Below are 19,063 nucleotides of genomic sequence, written 5' to 3' on the forward strand. Positions count from 1 at the left end.
ACATACCCCGATTCCATGAAGAGAGAACATGGAAGCTCTGTACTCCCCACTCTTCCCATCTTGCCCTATGTGTCTCTTCCATTTACCAGTTTGAGTTGTAGCCTTTATAATAGCAACAATACCACTTTCCTAGGTTCTGAGACTTGTTCTAGGGAACTATCAAATGAGGGGTCAGGTTGTGGGAACCCCCAAATTTAGAGTCAAATGGAAAAGTGCAGGTAGCCACATAAGGCATGCAAAGAAGCAGGAAAATGCAACATATAATGATGAGAAAAAAAGGAAATCAATAAAACAAAGACCCAGAAATGGTACAGATAAGTAGAAAATATAATAAAGCTGCAATTATAGATACACTCCATGTGTTCAAAAAGGTAGAAAACAGCATTAGTGTTTGAGAGATGTGGAAAACATACAAATGAAACAAATTTATGCAGATGAAACAATACAATGTCTGACATAAAAAATACATTGGATGGAATACAGAGCAAATGGACAACCACAAAAGAAAACATGAGGGAACATGAAGACAGAGTAATAGAAACTGTCTAAAACAAAACAAAGGGAGAAAAGGGAGAAAAAGATGAAAAAAAAAATGATGAGAACATCAGGAAACCATGTGACAACCTTAATCACACTAACTGCAATTTAGAAGGAGGGTTTTTTTTTTCTTTTGTTTTGAAATGGTCATATCAGGGGAAATCTTTTAGCGTATCATAAAAAGTCAGAAGTACAAAACAAAAACAGTGATAAAATGACCACATAAAACTAAAAATACAATTATAAAAGGAAAATAAAGTATATTGAACCTATATTTTTTAAATAAACTGGGAAGTAACATTCATAAATCATATGACAAAAGATTATTATCCTCAATATGCAAAGACCTCAAAGAAATTTTTAGGATTAAAAAATCTAATACACAAGAATATTCTGGCAGTTGCCAAAAGGAAAAACTTTAAAATGGCCAGCAATCATGAAAAGATGTTCTTTCTTATTTATAATCAAAGGGACACAAATCAAAGCATATATATCACACTACGAGGCTGGCAAAGTTGAAAAATCCCAAAATCTGTATTGAAAATCAGGGAATGGAAAAATCAAGCACTTATGATTTGTTGATGAGAATTTCAATACATAAGCCCTTTCTAGAGATCATTTTTGCCAGACACCAAGGCAGGAAGTAAAGGTAAAAGGAAGAAGTGAGTGAGGGATGAGTGAGGGATGAGAGGGATGAGTGAGGGTGGGAGGAAAGAAATGGAGAAAGAAACAAGAAAAAATAAGAGTTCTTTTTCTTTTAAATGTTATTTAAGCAAATTATGAGATAAGGCAATACTCTGCAGCCATTAAAAATATAAAATCCGTCCTGCCATGAATAAATGTTCAAAATCAGAATATTATACATAAGTGTGTGTGTGTGTGTGTGTGTGTGTGTGTGTGTGTGTGTGTGTATATATCCATACATACATAAAGAACAGTATAGAGTGATCCCGATCACATTAAATGGGTAGGCAGGCACATTGTGTATGTATGCATTCGTAGATATATAAAAGAGTTTTCACCACTAAATGAACAGTAGCTATACTTTGGTGAAGGAATTCCATGTGTTTTTTATATTGTGTTTATATTTTCTATTAGCTTGAGTTCTTAAAATAATAAGCATATGTCAGTTTTAAAGTAAGAAAGTTATTTCTTTAGATGCAACCCATCCAATAAGATGAGAGAAATTGCTTAAGACTAATGTGGTAATTGATTCAACTTAAGATCACATATTTGGAGTTACTTAAAAACATGTCTTCTTTAAGCAATCCCCCTATTATATTCACTTTCTTCAATCCTCCTCCTCTTCACTTCAGAGAAGACAGAGGAGCAACAAAATTAGGAAGCATATGATAATACTCCCAAATATAAACCCTTTATTAAATTTTCTACTTAGCTGTTTTAGCAACTGAATTTCATTTTAGGTTCATTTCTGATATTTAGAAAGAGAAAAACAAAAAGTAACATTGGTATGTCATCAACATGTTGCAAGTATCCACCGGGCCCAAGCAAAACAAAGGAAAGCATTAGTTACTGCAGACAAAGAAAAGAGGCAAAAAGTCTACAACAAACATTTATCATGAGTAGATGGAAGAGAAGACCATGAGAGACTCTAAGCGTAGACATAAAAACCAGAAAACTACTGAACATTCAAAATCAAGAACTACAGTCAAGGAAAGCTTTGGAGAAGTCCAAAAGGCTAGTTTAAAGAAACTAAAACATTTATAAATCAGTGTTTGTGGCCATTGTTCATTCATCCATCCTTTTGGTTCAGATCCAATCAGATACTACCACTAGGTGCAATATTTGGCACTGAAATGAACATTACAACTAAATATTTATTGCTTTAATACTATCAGAGCCTTGTTCCAACTATGATTCAGGTTTGTTTCCATTAGGAAGTGCTGTATGATGGATACTTAATTCTGATCTCCCTAAAATCAAGAAATGCCATCCAAGAGATCTTATTTTCATTTCTAGCATCAGTTCTGGGATGCTGGCTGTCTCTTGTATCAGTGCCTGGCTATACCATACTCCTTTAAATACTGAGGTTAATCTAGATTATTTTCATTTTAAGGTAAATTGAACCAGCGTAATAGGTAAAACTCTCCTGGATGATCAGACACTTCAAAAACAGATATTCTGCATGATGATTAATTTCACATGCCTAACACTTTTACCAAACCATTCTAATTCTAGAAATTTCCACTAAGGAAATCATCATGAAGGTGTATAAAGACCTATTTACAAATTCAAGCATGAGATTCTTTTAACAGGGGAAAACAAAAACTATGAAACATGCTAAATGTCCAAACAAGAAACCAGATAAATACATTTAGGTACAGACATTCTAAGTGGTCATTAAAATCCACTCAATTATCTTTCTTTAAAATGTCAATTTTCAAAACCAACCTCTATAGCAATAGGTGCCTTTACTAAGGTAAAGAATTAACACAGCTTCCTTTATGGCTATGCCTTTCAGAAGGTTGATAATCACAAGCTGACACCATTGCACGTTACACATAGGGAAGGCTCGATTGTGTGGCTGGCATTGGTAACTGTCATCAGTGCTATCCCTCAACTCAACCACACATGATGCCTCGAGTTGTCTTTACCTCACAAGTACTATTGCTGTGTACCCTCTTCAAGTTGAGGTTTGATCTGAGTTTACTTCCCTAGGCCATCTTTCCAGATTAGTCAAATTGTATGACAGACCATAAAGGACCTTATATTGATCCTCATTTTCAAGTGGGCTGGGAAATGTTTGGGTGTATGTATTAATACAGAAAATTCAAGCTGTAATTCAAGCTGTCACATTGAGATGTCTGCTCATGAAGGGCACACGTGTGGAGTGGTCTTGACGTTGTTCCAAAGGGCTGTCATCACATTATCTAGGTCACACCACAAGCCCTGTACTTAGAAATTGTTCACTCCAAGGTTTTAGATATAGAAGATATTTTGATCTGAAATTGATAATACTTAAAAAAAAAAAAAGATTTACACATGCCACATTATTGGTTGGGATCCAAGAAAGATATATTTTTCTCTATCATGAAAAGTAACTAAGAAGCCTTAGTGAGGAACTTATAATTACTTTACAAAGTCAGAGGATGATACTATTGATTATGATTGGTTTCTTTTTTAAAGAACTAATTCTATGATGAACCGCTGCTGAAAATCATTGAGCCAATTATTTGGAACACAAATTTCCAATCAATCTAGATTCGGAAGTAGTTTTGCATCTACTTGGCTTGGTTCAAGGACTCAATTTTACCCTTGCCACTTAGTCATGTTCAAGCAACTAGTCTGATTGCAACAGTAGCACAGACCAATGGATATGCTTTAGTGAAGTATTAGAAGAAAATTTGTCCTCTGTCCCTGCGTGTTCAACAACTGTTAAATTACAAATGGGAAGCTATTTGAAATCCTATTCGATTGATTCCAGGGGAGGAACAATATAGAGGCAAACCTGAATTTGATTACAATTTACTTCAATGTGACCTTTGAGACCCAGTTTCTCCATCTCTGAAACCAAGGTAAGGTCTGCCTCAGAGATCTGTCATAAGAATCAAATGAGAATGTGCTGGGTAAGCCATAGAAATGATATTAGCATTCCATTATTATTTCCACTGTTACATACTTTGGATGGTCAAACCTCAGGAGAACTGTTAAGAACATTTCTTCTGGAACCACATGTTCTAGTTCTATTGCCTCCATATGTTATCATTTCAGCTATCTATTGTTGCATTAAAACTACCACAAAGCTTGTAACTTAAACAAAAACCACATTATTTGTTCACAGTTCCTACAGGTTAATATTTTAAACTAGACTCAGCTAGGTGGTTCTTCCCCATATAGTGTAGCTGAGATCATGGTCTGCATTCAGCTGGTGAGTGCATCACTTTGTATTTATGCCTTTCAAAGCCCCTATTACATTCTCCTACAATTATCCATTTATGTACTTGTCCACCCAGTAGATGTCTTCCTCCAAAAGAGACCTGGATTTGCCCACCATTAAATCCCCAGCACTTGGCATAGTGTCCACCACAGGGCAGTTGTGCAATGTTTGCTGGATTAATTAATTATTTTTCAGTGGCATAATCCCCATTGGACCTTGACTATGGCCTTATGAAGGAGGTGAAAAAGCTGACACCTCACTATGTGAACTTGCTCCATGGATGAACCATGGCCAGGTCTCCTAACTTATGACCCACTGGTCTTCTCTCTCTACTGAGCATCAGTATCTGTAGCATACAGAGCCATCTGCTTTCCATTATGCACTCTACTCACTTTATCTTCTGTGCCATTAAAGCAGAAAGCTGAGGACTTTCAGAGTCAGAGAGTTGGAGTAGAAAGGGCCCAAGAGACTATTTGTCATAGTTCACCTCCAGCCGTTTACACAAAGGAAACCAACCCAAAGAAAAGTGACTTGGGGCAAATCCTGGTCTAGAATTCAGGCCTACCATTGCCCCTCCATTTGCTTTCCTTTGGTAGAAAGGTAGAACAGTGTGATACTGGGTTGATAAATGCACCTTTGTGCCAGATTTGAGTCTTCATCCCAGGCCTATTAATGGTATGCAAACAAGCAAATTTGAAAAAGAACATAATTTTCCATTCATCTTTCTGTTCTAGTTCCACATGCCACAAATGGAAACCATTTGGTGGGGGCTCTAGGGGTGAGAAGAGATCTACAACGATGTGGAGTTCTGCATCGCTGCTCAGCAGGGCTGTCAGTAATATCTTACTTAACATACTGTCACAGAATTTTCCTTCAGTGTCACCTCGGTCGCTACTGTAACACTCCATAAGAAATAATGCCATCTGTTAAAACACACAAGGCAGGGAAACGCAGCTGCTGTCATCACACAAAGATGGAATTAACCAACACCAAGCAATTACTTTCCTTTTAAATTTCACAATTAGAATTTTAGTCTTGCTTCATTTGTATCACAAAAGTCACCACAACACTGTGCCTGTTGAAGTAACAACACCGCTCTCTTCATGAAAACATGGAGGAGGAGGAGTGTAGCTACGGATAATGGTAATTGTTAACCATGTTGCCTCTTTTATAAATATTTTTTAAATTCCATTGGGCAGTGTTAATTATAGGTACCAGCACTAAGAATAATGGATTTGCATCTAGCACTCACATTTAGGCTCTCTTAGTACTCAAAGGGGGAAAAAAATCACCAAGTGGGGTTTATTGTTGATGGAATTATCATTATGCTACATATCCAAGATCTTTTTTCTCTCCTTGGTAGAAGACTGTAATGGAGAAGGAAGGGACCCAGTTTATAAGGAGACAGGTTTCTAATTTGAACAGAGATGAAATTCTGCCTCTCAGCTTTTATTCCATTCATTGGAAGGGAGCAGATTGCTGGCTAAATAACAGAAGGGTGGACCTATTCAGAGCTTAACTGCTGAGCTAACTCTTCAAAAAGCTGTAAGAGATCAACAATTGCCTTGGCCAAACTCCATTATGAGGGTGTCAGCAAGCTGGTGTTTCTCTTTTTGATGCATTTTTTTGCATGGGAATTATATACTATATTTTCCGAGGGCAGAGCATTGGGCAAAACCTGCCTTAACTGGTTTTCTGATGGGCAGAGTTTTCTTACAGGGTAGAGCAAAATCAATGAAGGTCACAAAGGGTTAACTTCTCAGCTTTTCTCCAACTGCTGACCTGTTAATAAATCAGTCACCCAGTGAGACCACATACCAATGATGCCACGAGGGTGGAGTTATCGAAGTATTTGTTACCTCGTCCTCCAGAGGAAGCCTCACATGTCCACCCTGCTCATGATGCCTTTACTAATTTCTTAACTTTCAGTACAGTTTCCATCCACTTGCTTCTAATGACCTTTCATACTGGTCTAGTTCATAAACAATGATGCATAAGCCAGTTGGTAGGCAGAACTTGGCCCTCACACCTGAAAAAACACTTAGCTCCACCTCAGATTAAGTTCATTCTAATCTCTGTGGTCAGGACGTATGCCTTTATAGCAAAGCATACACTTGGTATTTTGTCACAAAATACCTTAAAAATTAGTTATTTCTCAAATTCATATAGAGCTTGACTTCCCAAAGACCGTAGGTTCCTTTAGGCCCGAGGCCTTGCCCCATCAGAAGGAACACATTGCCATCAGTAAGAAAGGCTCAACGTTTAGAGACTAACAGCTTCAGACTTTAAAACCCAGGTTTTCCATATTTATGTTAGCTGTTAGGTATTTCGATCGGGGCAGGGGAGGAGGAGGGTGCCTAACAAAATTATTCTCACAAACAAAACGTGGCTAAATTCATTACTCATATACATGGATTTGCTTAGCTCTATTGACCAAAATCTTGACAAATACAATGATGTCTCATGTATTATTATATGGAGAAAACTCAGTTTTATCACAGACTGCAAGACTCTTTAGGTCCTTGAATACAAAGGACGCTATTTAGAAGAAACTGCAATCTGTAAATATAATTCACAATCAAGGCTCCCAAAGTCACAAAAGAGCAATGACTACATCTCTGATTACTAATTGAATCAGACACTACCAGCACTCCAGCAAAGACCAGCCAGACTGAGGAAGCCTCTGGACCATGCTGGTCTGTATATGCCCCACAGGCATATGCCCAGACAGCCTTCAGTTCTCAAAGACGCTGCTTCTGTTTGTAGCATGATTTATGAAAAGAGGAAAGATGATGTGCTAGGCATCATACTAATCTTTTTAACTGCAGTACTATGTGTAGCTTAGGACTAATAGTACGCATTAATAATGATCTAGTCCTTGTCTTTCTTGGCCAGTACCATATCCAAAGCCAGTTGTTTTGGTCACCATGTTGAGCCTCGGTACTATATTACCCCTTCCCTTCTGAGCCAAACTTAAAAGAAAGTACAGCAGTGATGAAAGTACATAGTTAAGAAGCTAAAAAGATTATTTTTCCCCCATGCAATGTATAAGAAGAAATCTTAGGGGTCTCAGAGAGGAAAATATACACACAATCTGTTCCAACCACCCAATTTCTCATTTAATCCCCTACTTGCCCATCTCATACTAGCTCTTCATTTTTTAAAAATCCATTGCCTTTCCTATCCTCCCACTGTTGTTCTCTTTTGGGTCCTATAGACTCACTATATGTCCACACCCAGACTCAAGATCTCACAGACATTTAGCATAACCATTTCACAGAACATACGAACACTGCTTAAAGTAGCACATGAGGGAAAAACATATACAAACCTTTCTCCCGTTGACCCAAAACAATAATGGGGGCGGGGGGATCTCTAAGTATGAAAAATAAAATCTTTCCAACTTTAGGATTTATAGTTTCTCATCTATCACTGCATTTCTCCCCCCCCCCGCTTTTAACAATTTTTCTAACAGTTTTACCTTTATGTAAGCCAAAAAGTAGAAAAAAGTTTAAAGGCGATGGGAAGAAAGTCAGACTTAGTTTTAATTCTGCCTCTGTACCCAGGTGTGATAAGAAGTGGTAAATAAGAAACAACTTGGACCAGCCGAAGACCTTAGTCTTAGCTGCAATCTCCCCTACTCCTACACACAAGCACATACCAGATGGTTCCATGGCAGTCAGGAGGCTTGAAATGAAGCAATCATTTAGCCTGCAGCTGGAATACACAATATTGCCCAGTTGTTGGGGGGGGGGGGGGGAGTTCATTTATTCAGCAGAATAAAAGGATTTAATCTCATAGGACATGCAGTTTTCCCATCCTCAAGTTTCTAAAAAATCTCAAACCTAGGGAACAACACACCCACCCCAGCCAAACCACTTTCAAAACCAGATTTAGATATATTCCATTTGAATACACATCTGATAATGTCCTTGGTCTCCATCATATTTATATGGGCTCTTAAGCTAGATTTGACAATCAACATGTCACCATGTTTTTGTGTTTGTCCCACATTGTCATATTTATAGGAAAGCAGCCAGTTTATCACAGTCCATGTGAAGGTTTTCAAAAATCCCAATCTACAATCAATTGCTCAAGTAGTTTCTCAATGTTTAAGCACTCTAACTTTAGATCAATGAGGCTTATCCCAAATCTTTATTGGGTTTTATCCAGTGTACATATAATCATAGCCATATTTATATAATTTTTTCATCAAATTGTTCAGCGACTGAAGACTTGTTACCCACATAGGCCCATTTATTTCTCCTCAGATTCCTGAAAAGACACAAACCAAGGCAATAAATTTATACATGATTCTGCCCAGCTAATTTTCCTATTTATATAACATAAAGGAAGCCTCATAACTTAGGTAAACAAACACAATACTCGTCCTAAAAATAGAGAATAAAAATGGAGTGTGGGTAGTGGAGAGGTTCCAAATCTTCTGGTCCCACCAATATGTTATTTATTTAACAGCATGCAAATTAGTTAACAAGAATACATGCCGGGTTCCTGGGGTAAATAATTTCCATTTCTGTCACTGCTTAGAAACCATGCTTAAGTACCTCCTAAATATTCATGCTACAGAAATAGGACACAACATGAATTAAGGGGAACATCTCTCACTGAAGATTCTCTCCTAAGAAGAAAGGATGAGGAGAGTAGAAAGAGGAAAACATGGTGAGAAAGAGGAAAAAAAGGAAATTTTTCACATTTTTCATCTTCTTTTAAGTTTTCTACCTGGGCATCTTGGAGTTAACCTGGTCTCCTGCTAAGTTTGTGAGCATCATAGCATCAGGCTCAGGGAAAGCACAAAGCTTCTAGAAATGTTAAAGAAGCAGCCTCCTGAGGAAAAGAGTTACAGGTGGTTAGCATTGTGTATTACTGAGCCAAGTTATTATTCTAAAAACAAAGAGTCTAATCCCCATTTAAATTATCAGCATGTCTGTGCCCCATTGTGCAAATCAACAAAAGCAGCTTCATAAAATACCTCATTAAAATAGATAATTTGTGTCATAACATGCATTGAATATCCATTGCAAGTCAGGCAATACCTTGGCTAAATAACAGATGTCAAATGTCAGATTGTTCCTGTGTAAGATTGCACAGATCCATTATAGTTTAAACAAATAAAAGTGCTTTTCTCCTTGCACTTTTCTATGGATTCAATTGTGTGTCCCCCAAACTCACTATGTTGAAGTCTTCATCCCCAGTGTGACTGTATTTGGAGATATAGTGGTAGCTAAGGTTAAATAAGGTCTTAAGGGAGGAGACCTAATCCAGTAGGACTGGTGTCCCGATAAAATAAGGAGATCGGAGATCTCTCTCAGTATGCACAGAGAAGGGGCTATGTGAGGACACAGTGAGAAGGTGGCCATCCACCAGCCAGGAAGAGAGGCTTCACCAGAAACTGATCTTGACGGCACCTTTTTTTTTTTTTTTTGACATACAAAAAGCTGTACATAATTAAGGTATGCAACTTGATGAGTTGGGATGTAAGTATATACCCATGAAACCATCACCACAATCTATGCCATACACCCATCCATCACCTCCAAGTTTCCTCCCACCCTCTTACCCTGGGTGTGTGATAAGTACATTTAACATAAGACCTACCTTCTTAGCAACTGTTTAAGTATGCAACACAATAATGTTAACTGTAAGTATTATGCTGCACAGGGGATCTCTAGGGATTATTTATATAAATACTGAAACCTTATACTCTTTCACTAATACCGCCCCATTTCCTCTTCCCACCACAGCCCTGGCAACCACCATTCTACTCTCTACTTTTGTAAACTTGATTATTTTAAATTTTTTTTTAATGTTTATTTATTTTTGAGACAGAGAGAGACAGAGTGCAAGTGGGGAAGGGGCAGAGAGAGAGGGAGACACAGAATCTGAAACAGGCTCCAGGCTCTGAGCTGTCAGCACAGAGCCCGACGCGGGGCTCGAACCCACGAACCGTGAGATCATGACCTGAGCCGAAGTCGGACGCTTAACCGACTGAGCCACCCAGGCAGGCGCCCCATAAACTTGATTATTTTAGATTCACCATATAGGTTGTATCATGTATTATTTATCCTTCTGCATCTGGCATATTTCACTTCATATAATGCCCTCAAGATTCATGCAAGTTGTGGCAGACAGCAGGATTTCTTTTTTTCTCGTGGCTGGGTAATATTCCATTGTATACATACAACATCGTCTTCATCCATTCATGGACATTTAGGTTGTGTCCATATCTTGGCTATTGGGAATAATGTTGCAAGGAACATGAGAGCAAAGATATCTCTTTGAGATCTTGATTTCAATTTTTTTGGATATACACCCAGAAGTGAAATTGCTGGACCATATATGGTCATGCTAGTTTTAATTTTTTGAGGAACCTCCATACTGTTTTTCATTGTGGCTACAACAATTAACATTCCCACCAATACTGTACAGAGATTCCCTCTTCTCCACATCCTCACCATTCATCATCTTTTGACACTTTTTTGATAAAAGCCATCCTAACAGGTGTGAAGTGATATTTCACTGTAGTTTTGATTTGCATTTCCCTGACAATCAAGCATCTCTTGGTATAGATATAAAATATCTGTTAGTTTTTGTAGGTCATATTTGGAAAAATGCGTATTCAGTTCCTTTGCCCATGTTTAATTGGGTTGTTTTTGTTGTTTTGTTTGCTATTGGGTTATAAGGAGTTCTTTATAGATCTTGGATATTAACCCATTATCAGATATATGGTTTGGAGATATTTTCTTCAATCCCATAAATTGCCTCTTCATTTGGTTGACTGTTTCCTTTGCTGTATAGAAGCTTTTTAGTTTGATGTAGTCCCATTCGTCTATTTTTTTCTTTTTTTGCCCATGCTTTTGGTGTCCTATCCAAGAAATCATTGCTGAGGCCAATCCTGAAAGCATCCTGAGCTTGGCCTCCAGCCTCCAGATCTTTGAGAAAAATTTTCTGCTGTGTGAGCCACCCAATCTGTGGTATTTTGTTATGGCAGCCCTAGCAGATTAATATATGCTTGTTTTATTAGGCTTGAAATGTGTAAAATTGCTGAAACAAGTCCCTTAAATAGAAGCCACCCACCTTTATCAGATTTACGAAAGAAACTGGAAACTAGCTGTTAAAGTGAAAGGTCTACATGGGCACAGACCTTATTAATACAAAAATTAAAATGTATCAGGTGCTTTGAATATGTTATACATGGTTCTCAGCATTGACAATGTAATAAGGCACAGAACAGAGAAACTACCTACTTTCATAGCGATTGCATTCTGGTGAGAGAGACAGATAGTAAATGTATAAACAAAGAAATTAAGGGTCACCTGGGTGGTTCAGTCAGTTAAACGTCTGACTCTTGATTTCAGCTCGGGTCATAATCACACAGTTCATGGGATCGAGCTCCACATCAGGCTCTGCACTCACAGTGTGGAGCCTGCTTGAGATTCTCTCTCTCTCCCTGTCTCTGTCTCTGTCTCTCTCTCTCTCTCTCTCTCTCTCTCTCTCTCTCTGCCCCTCCCCCACTGGCTTGCACTCTCTCTTACAATAAACTTTAAGTTAAAAAAAAAATATATTTTGATTAATGGTTCCATGGGAAAAACAAACCAATACAATGTGAGAAGGGGAGGGAAGGAAGGATGCAGGAGGGGATGGAATTTCTAGGAAGGTGGCATCTGAGCTAAAGACAAGATGGAAGTGCTGCAGCCAGCCATAAAGATGAGAGGAAAGATCATTCTGGGTAGAAGGAATATCAAGGGCAAAGACTTTCAGGTGGACACAAACTTGATTTGCCAGAGGACTGGAAAGAGCAGGAGTGTCCCTGGAAAATGGTATGTAAGAGGGTGTGCAGTGCCACCATTCTGTAAGGCTAAAGGAAGGAACTAGGAATTCACAGCACAGTACAAAGCAATGGAAGCGACTGGAGGATGGAAGAAAATGGGAAACTATATGATCTGATTTATATTCTCGAAGACCACCTTAGTTACTGGAAGATGAGCGACAAGGAAGGCAACAGGTGATACTGGAAGACCAGTAGGGTGGCACTTGTAATAGGTGAGGTGAAAGGTAAGGGTGACTTAGGTTAGGGCAGATGGTTATGGCAGTTGATTCAATAGAACGGATCCAGGTTGCACATCCTGCATTTAAGAGTTACAGCCTTCTGATGGCCATAGGGGTAAAGAAGAAAAGGAATTAAGAATGAATTTTTAGGTTCTAGGTTTAAGAGACTAAGCAGATAGTGCTTGATGTATATACATCTTACTCAGTTCTGTATCTCCATAGTATAGTACCCTGCCTGGCTAAGAAAAGGCACTCAGTCAACATTTGTGAAGGGAAGAGAGAGGGGTGAAGGGGAGAGAAATAAAAGAGAGGAGAGGAGGGATAGAGGGTGGGAGATAAGGAGAACTCCCCTGAGTATACCCTCATGGAAAAGAAAAATCACTGTCTTTTGCAAATACCCAACTATTTAAATAGAAAAAAATGCCTGAATTTTTAATACTCCATAATACATTCATTATACATTCCATAGAAGTCAATACAAGAAGTATTTTGCCTAATAACTGCAAAGCATTGAAAAATTCCAAAAAGCTTTCCAAATAAAAGAAAAAGTTCTATTCCAAGTGATTTAGAAGCATGTATTATTTCCTCCTACACAAAATACTATGCATGCTACATGACTTTTCAGAGCCAAGTTTGTTTAACCCAAAAATTCATACTCTAACCATGTCTTAGGATAGTCAATGTATTATTAAATTTGGAGACAGGTTATTTTGAAGACTCAGCCTTCAAATATGTCACTTCAGAAGTCAGTTAATAGCTGGTGGTTTTACTTTAAACTAAACCTTTTCTTAAACCTATCATTTGGATAACTACATTCATTATTTCCTTCCTAGAAATCACTGGAATAGCCATTAGCTCAAAGTTTTGTCTTTTTCTTTTAACTCTGCATAAAAACATAACGATGAAAATTTGTAGAAGTTGCCATGGCCAAAAGATGCTACCTGTAAGAGAAGTTTAACTTAGCATCAGGATTTAAATGATATATTTCTATGTCTATATTGTAAATGACAAAATGAATACTGGCTCCCTACTGCAAGTGATTAAGAGAATTAAACAACATATAGGGCGAATCTAGAAAGTAGAAAAAGTCAGCCTTGATCATCATCACAACATGCAAGACATTGTCTGGAAGGCACGGAGTAGGAGGGACGGGGCTGAGACAGTCACACTGAAGGGAGCAGTTTTAAGCCCCAGGCGAGCAGCACAAGGCTAGTACAGCCTGGCCCCCATTAAATGTAACTGTGCTGACTCATGCTAGTCAAAGATATAAGGACTTATCCCACACAGAAGTCCATGAAAGTGTGCCATGTCTAGTAATAGATATTTAATTTCTTGGTTCCTCAGTGGCTAATTCATTTTTTAATTTTGCCAAGCCCCAAGAAGGCACTTAAATGTTAGTACCTAATTCAGTGTGATTATGAAAGAGTAAAATCTGGAAGAGTCACTGCAGAGAGAAATGATCAAGATGCCCCACGTTCGCAAGGATACGGCGCCTGGATGCCCGATGTCTGCCAACCCATCCCCAGCCACCTCCAACAACAAGAGAGCAATTCAGCCTGGAAAAACAGAGGAATGTACACATCGCTCAGGAGACAGCTGGAAAAAACACATTATCCTCTTTTCCTCTGTCACCATTTTCTTCATAAAGTGATCTTTCCAAGATCAAACCATTTAAATGTTCAGATAACCAGGGAGTTCCGCCACAACCTCGGACATACAGTTGACTTCCAAGGGCTTGTCAGAGGCACCTCTCATTCACTAGCCATTTCTTCAGACTCTAAAACCAGGATATAATACAAAACATTTCCATGGCAGGCTCCAGCGTGACACAGGACAAATTCACCCTGAGCCCTGAGGCTCCTATTCTCCCACGTCCCCTTTTCATGGCAGACAGAACTGACAGCTTTGAGAGAATGTTCTGGTTCTGTCCTCTGAACAGCTGAGAGCAGCTCTCTTTCCAGAAGTCCTAATAAGAAAATGCAAGATAAATCCAGCCCAGCAAGAACACTGCACAGCCTGTCTATAAATTCAGCCCCACAAAACAGCCTTGGAAGCCTTCTTAACCCCCCTCTCCCTCCCTCCCTCCCTATCTCTCTCTCTCTCTCTCTCTCTCTCTCACACACACACACACACACACACACACACACACACACACGTCAATTCCTTGAGTATCTTTATGTATTTACTGTCTTTGTTAGCCTCTACTTCTCACCAACATTGTCAAAATACGTATGCCACCTATTGGCAATTGAGTTTATGACTGACTCTTTTTTTAATTTATTTATGGGGGGGGGGGGTAGGGGCAGAGAGAAAGGGGGAGACAGAGAATCCCAAACAGGCTCCACACTGTCAGCATGGAGCCTGATGTGGGGCTCGAACTCACAAACCATGAGATCATGACCTGAGCTGAGATCAAGAGTTGGATGATTAACTGACTGAGCCACCCAGATGCCCCATTTTATGACTGATTCTATACAAGTCTACTTTCTGAATTTCTCTGGATAGAATGAAGTGTATCACAAAATACTGTCTAATACAGTAGGTACCTAGAATTACATTTTAAAATATAGCAGAAGAAATGTACTCTGTACAATTACTCTACTTCAGACCATGAAGATAGAGTTTATTTTTATTGTTTTTGATAGACTTTATTTTTAATTGGCTGATGTATGCCTGTTTTAAGTACCTATTTTCCTAATTGGCATAAGAAGAAATATTGGAAAATCTGTGACTTTGGCAATTACATATTTTGGCTATAGTCATTGATGACCAGGAGGGTTGAATGTCTATCAAGACCGGTGGCTATATCTAGTCCTCCAATGTATAGGAGTTCAGACAGAAAAAAAAAATCACAGCAAAGAATACCAAGGAATATGACTTTCTTTCGTAGCATAACACGATTAACCTGTCTCACACAATAACACTGGCTGTCACGCTGGGGAGGGGAACACCATTGTTGCCTGCCTTTAGAAAACTACATGAAAAATAAAGGCTTATATAAGACAGAGCAGTCTGGAAATCTGAGTCTGATTATAAGAAATATTTCATTTTTTAATTCAGCAACAAAACCAACATGGGTGGCAATTAAAGTTTTAGCCTGTGAGAATATAAAAAGGAAAGTGAAATAGAAGGAGGTGTAAGAAAAGCAATTTTAATCAAGGGAGGGAGAGGGAATTGAAAAGAGGCAGCTTCTTCTCAGCCCTGCCTTCTATCACTTTCCAGAGACAGAGGAAGTCAATTACGTACCCAGCATCACTTAACGCAATTCTGTTCTCTGGCTGACCTTCCCTGAAGACACTGCCCTGCAGGATGTCTTGATGAGTTGCCCTAAACATCAGCAGAGAAAACCTGCACTACCTGTAGATCTAGAGAAGCTCATTAAAAACACACCGAGTGTGGCATGGGGGCTGTAAATTACTTTAAAAGTCTCAGATTTTTCTCTTTTCTCTCAAATTGTACAGATCAATTATTAAGCTTTGCAACAGAAACGTGGATTATAATATGTTTCTATATCACAGTTTTATCAAGCTGCCACTCACTATTCACCAGAAAGAAAGTTTTATGACCACAATAAACCAAGTATTATCTCAGAAAGGAAAGAGAGAATAGAGGAAGCGTAGCGGGGGCTGGAGGCGGGGGGAATGGGGGAAACAGGAAGGGCAAAAAGAAAAGATAAAAACTATTTACTGGGTAAGGAAAATTTTAACAATAATTAATAAACCAACATTTACTGCACTAATTAGTATCTCCTAGAGGGATACAAATGTGTTTATATCAGCTCAAGACTATCTGATATGACAAGAAAATACCCACCTCCCAAACATCAAAAGCATTTCTTTCTTCTCTTCCTCCCTTACTATAGTCAGCACATGAAGGAAGGTAGAATAATTCATTATTTTGTCTCCCACTGCTTTGTATCTTCAACATTTTTTGAATAAATACAAAGTCATAAATTAGCTTGTAGCAAAACAGAATTAATTGAATGTCTTAAGTAGGATCATCAAACCAAGGTTTGAGTCAATTTATCTAAGATTTCACTAATGTAGTTTCAGCTCATTAGGGCAAGAACTGACACTAGGACTGGGATGTTATCAGATAGAGAAGGGAAAATACAGAATCAGGAAAACTGGACTCTGTTTTTTCAAGAGAACTTCTTCAAGGTTATCTGATGTGTGCTACAGAGCATAAACAACTCCCCTTCAAACGATCATCTATGATTGAGAAAATAAAGATGCTTTTATAGAATCTGAAGATATTTACACACCCACTGATATGGAGAAGGCTCTGCCCTTCATTCTCTTAAAGGTCCTTTCCAGAAAATATCTTGGAAACGTGGCATGGAACACCAATTGTGTGTGCACACCTGTGTGCATGTAACAGCAATACACACACACATATAACCAAATACAATTATGGAAAATCAGAATATATTCCATGCATGTGTGTTATACATGAATAGAGACACAGAGACATTATTCTGATTGTTTCCTCAGAAAATAAATGTCTCAGGCATCTAAGCGAAACAAGAATAATTGTACACAGCAAGAAAGAAACTGCTAAATTGTGGGGGAGGGAGATTTTCCCTGCATTTCCGGTAACAGAATCAATAATAATCTGTGACTCTTCCAGCAAAAAGGCTTCTCCACAGGAGAACTCAGGACAGTAACTGAGAGTCCTTACCCGGGTCAGGCCACAGTTGCACAGATGCCCGGTTCTGTTCTATTCTTACATTTCCTTAAGGCAGGTTCTTTCCACATGGACAAGATCTTGGAGTTCCTAGCACAAATTTTTGCAATAGTTACTATAAATTAAGAAAAACAAAAGGTTAGACTAAGGAGTAAGTAATATTAAGTAGGCCCCAAAACACAAGGTTTACGAGTGGATATTATATTTAGTTAATCCAATACTAAAGAATCCACATAATTGGAGCAAAAAAAAATATCATCAAGACTGCATAGCTGGGATAAAATAACCAGAAATAGTTAAAAGTCTAGTTTGGTAGACAGATGAAGTCACTTACCAGATTTGACCATGGTTGTGGTAAAATAAGTTATATACAACCTCTCAACTTTAATGCCCTCATCTATAAAATGCAGATCCACGATATAGGTTTGCTGTGAGCATTAAAACAGATGATAAATTCAAATCACTTAGCATGATACCCAGCACATAATAAGCACTTGATACATGTCAGCTACATATTTTTATTATTCATTAGACAAATTCTCATCTTTCGTTTCACCTAGCTTGTCAGCATACCCTCAGACGGTATAACAGAGTAGATGTTAAATACTCCCAGCAACTTTGAAGACAACAACAGTAGCAAATACCTAGTCTTCATCATGGTTTAAAAAATTTAACTGGTTTTGTAAATCAGGGTTAAGAACTTAAGATAGATTTTCATTTCTCTTCTGCTGGTGCTGAAAAACCAATGGCTAAAGCAGCTTCATACTCCGGAAAGACCTGTGACGTGCCTAGTTTCACGATACATATTCTGTGCACAGCCTCAGATATTTATGAGGTTAAGCATGTTGAATTTTGCAATGCAAAAAATTAAAATATATATGCATATACGTGTATATGTACATATTCATAAATTCCTGTCACTCGAAAGTCATTCTGTAATCCGTAAGTACGGAATGTTGTACACAACTACACTTTGCATTTTACTGTAGCACCCTCTTAAAACTATGTTTTTACATTTCTAGTTGAGTTGAAATTATAACCAGGGTGCCTTTGTGAAGTTTATACTCCATAATGGAGAGAGTGTTGCTCTTTGCCAGAATTAGAGATGACCTTGCCCAGATGAGGGAAACAAAAGATTGTTTACTTGGGGTGAATTTATATTTATGGCCAGCAAAATATTTCTCTGGTGCCTCTGATGTTCCTCTCTGGTACTATGAGAAGGAAACTTTGGTTAGTTTCTCCCACTCACATCTGAGCAGAGCCGCAATAACAGCAAATGATCCTTGGAAATCACAACCACATTAGGCTGCTGTTCAAATAGCTTTTAGGGTTGTGATAATGGGAGGCTTTCCTAATAACTGGTGACTCTGCAAGACCTTGCCCAGAAGGCCTCCAAATGGCAGCGCACAATTTAAATTTTAATCTGGTAACAGTGGAAATGATGAGATTCCAGCTGGGGACCTTCTGGTCTGAGGGCCGGCGTTCAGCCTCCCCATTAGATGCCCCAAAGCTTCGTTGAGTTGATGAGTGAATGCCCCTACTCTTTTCACTCATTCCCACTCCGTGCCCATCTCCCACCTGATTCCCTGGATGGCAGGAAGTTGTGTTTCTTTGCTTCCATAGAGGCTATCTCAGAGCTGATGAAGTGTTCCCATGTCGCTGTGATCCAACCAAACACGTCTGTGCTCGACATAAATGAGATGGTGCTCTCATTGTTCCGACAAGTGATAACTTTCTGAACTTTTTTCCTTCCATGTGCCGGGTGGGCTTTGGGACATACTTATCCACTTTAAGCTTGAAATGAAAGCTGGCAGATACATGCCATGGGCAGGAGGAAAGTGCTCTATTTTTTCCTACAATAAGCAATAACCCTTA

This window comes from Prionailurus viverrinus, chromosome B2, assembly GCF_022837055.1.
Source record: "Prionailurus viverrinus isolate Anna chromosome B2, UM_Priviv_1.0, whole genome shotgun sequence".
Classification (NCBI taxonomy): domain Eukaryota; kingdom Metazoa; phylum Chordata; class Mammalia; order Carnivora; family Felidae; genus Prionailurus; species Prionailurus viverrinus.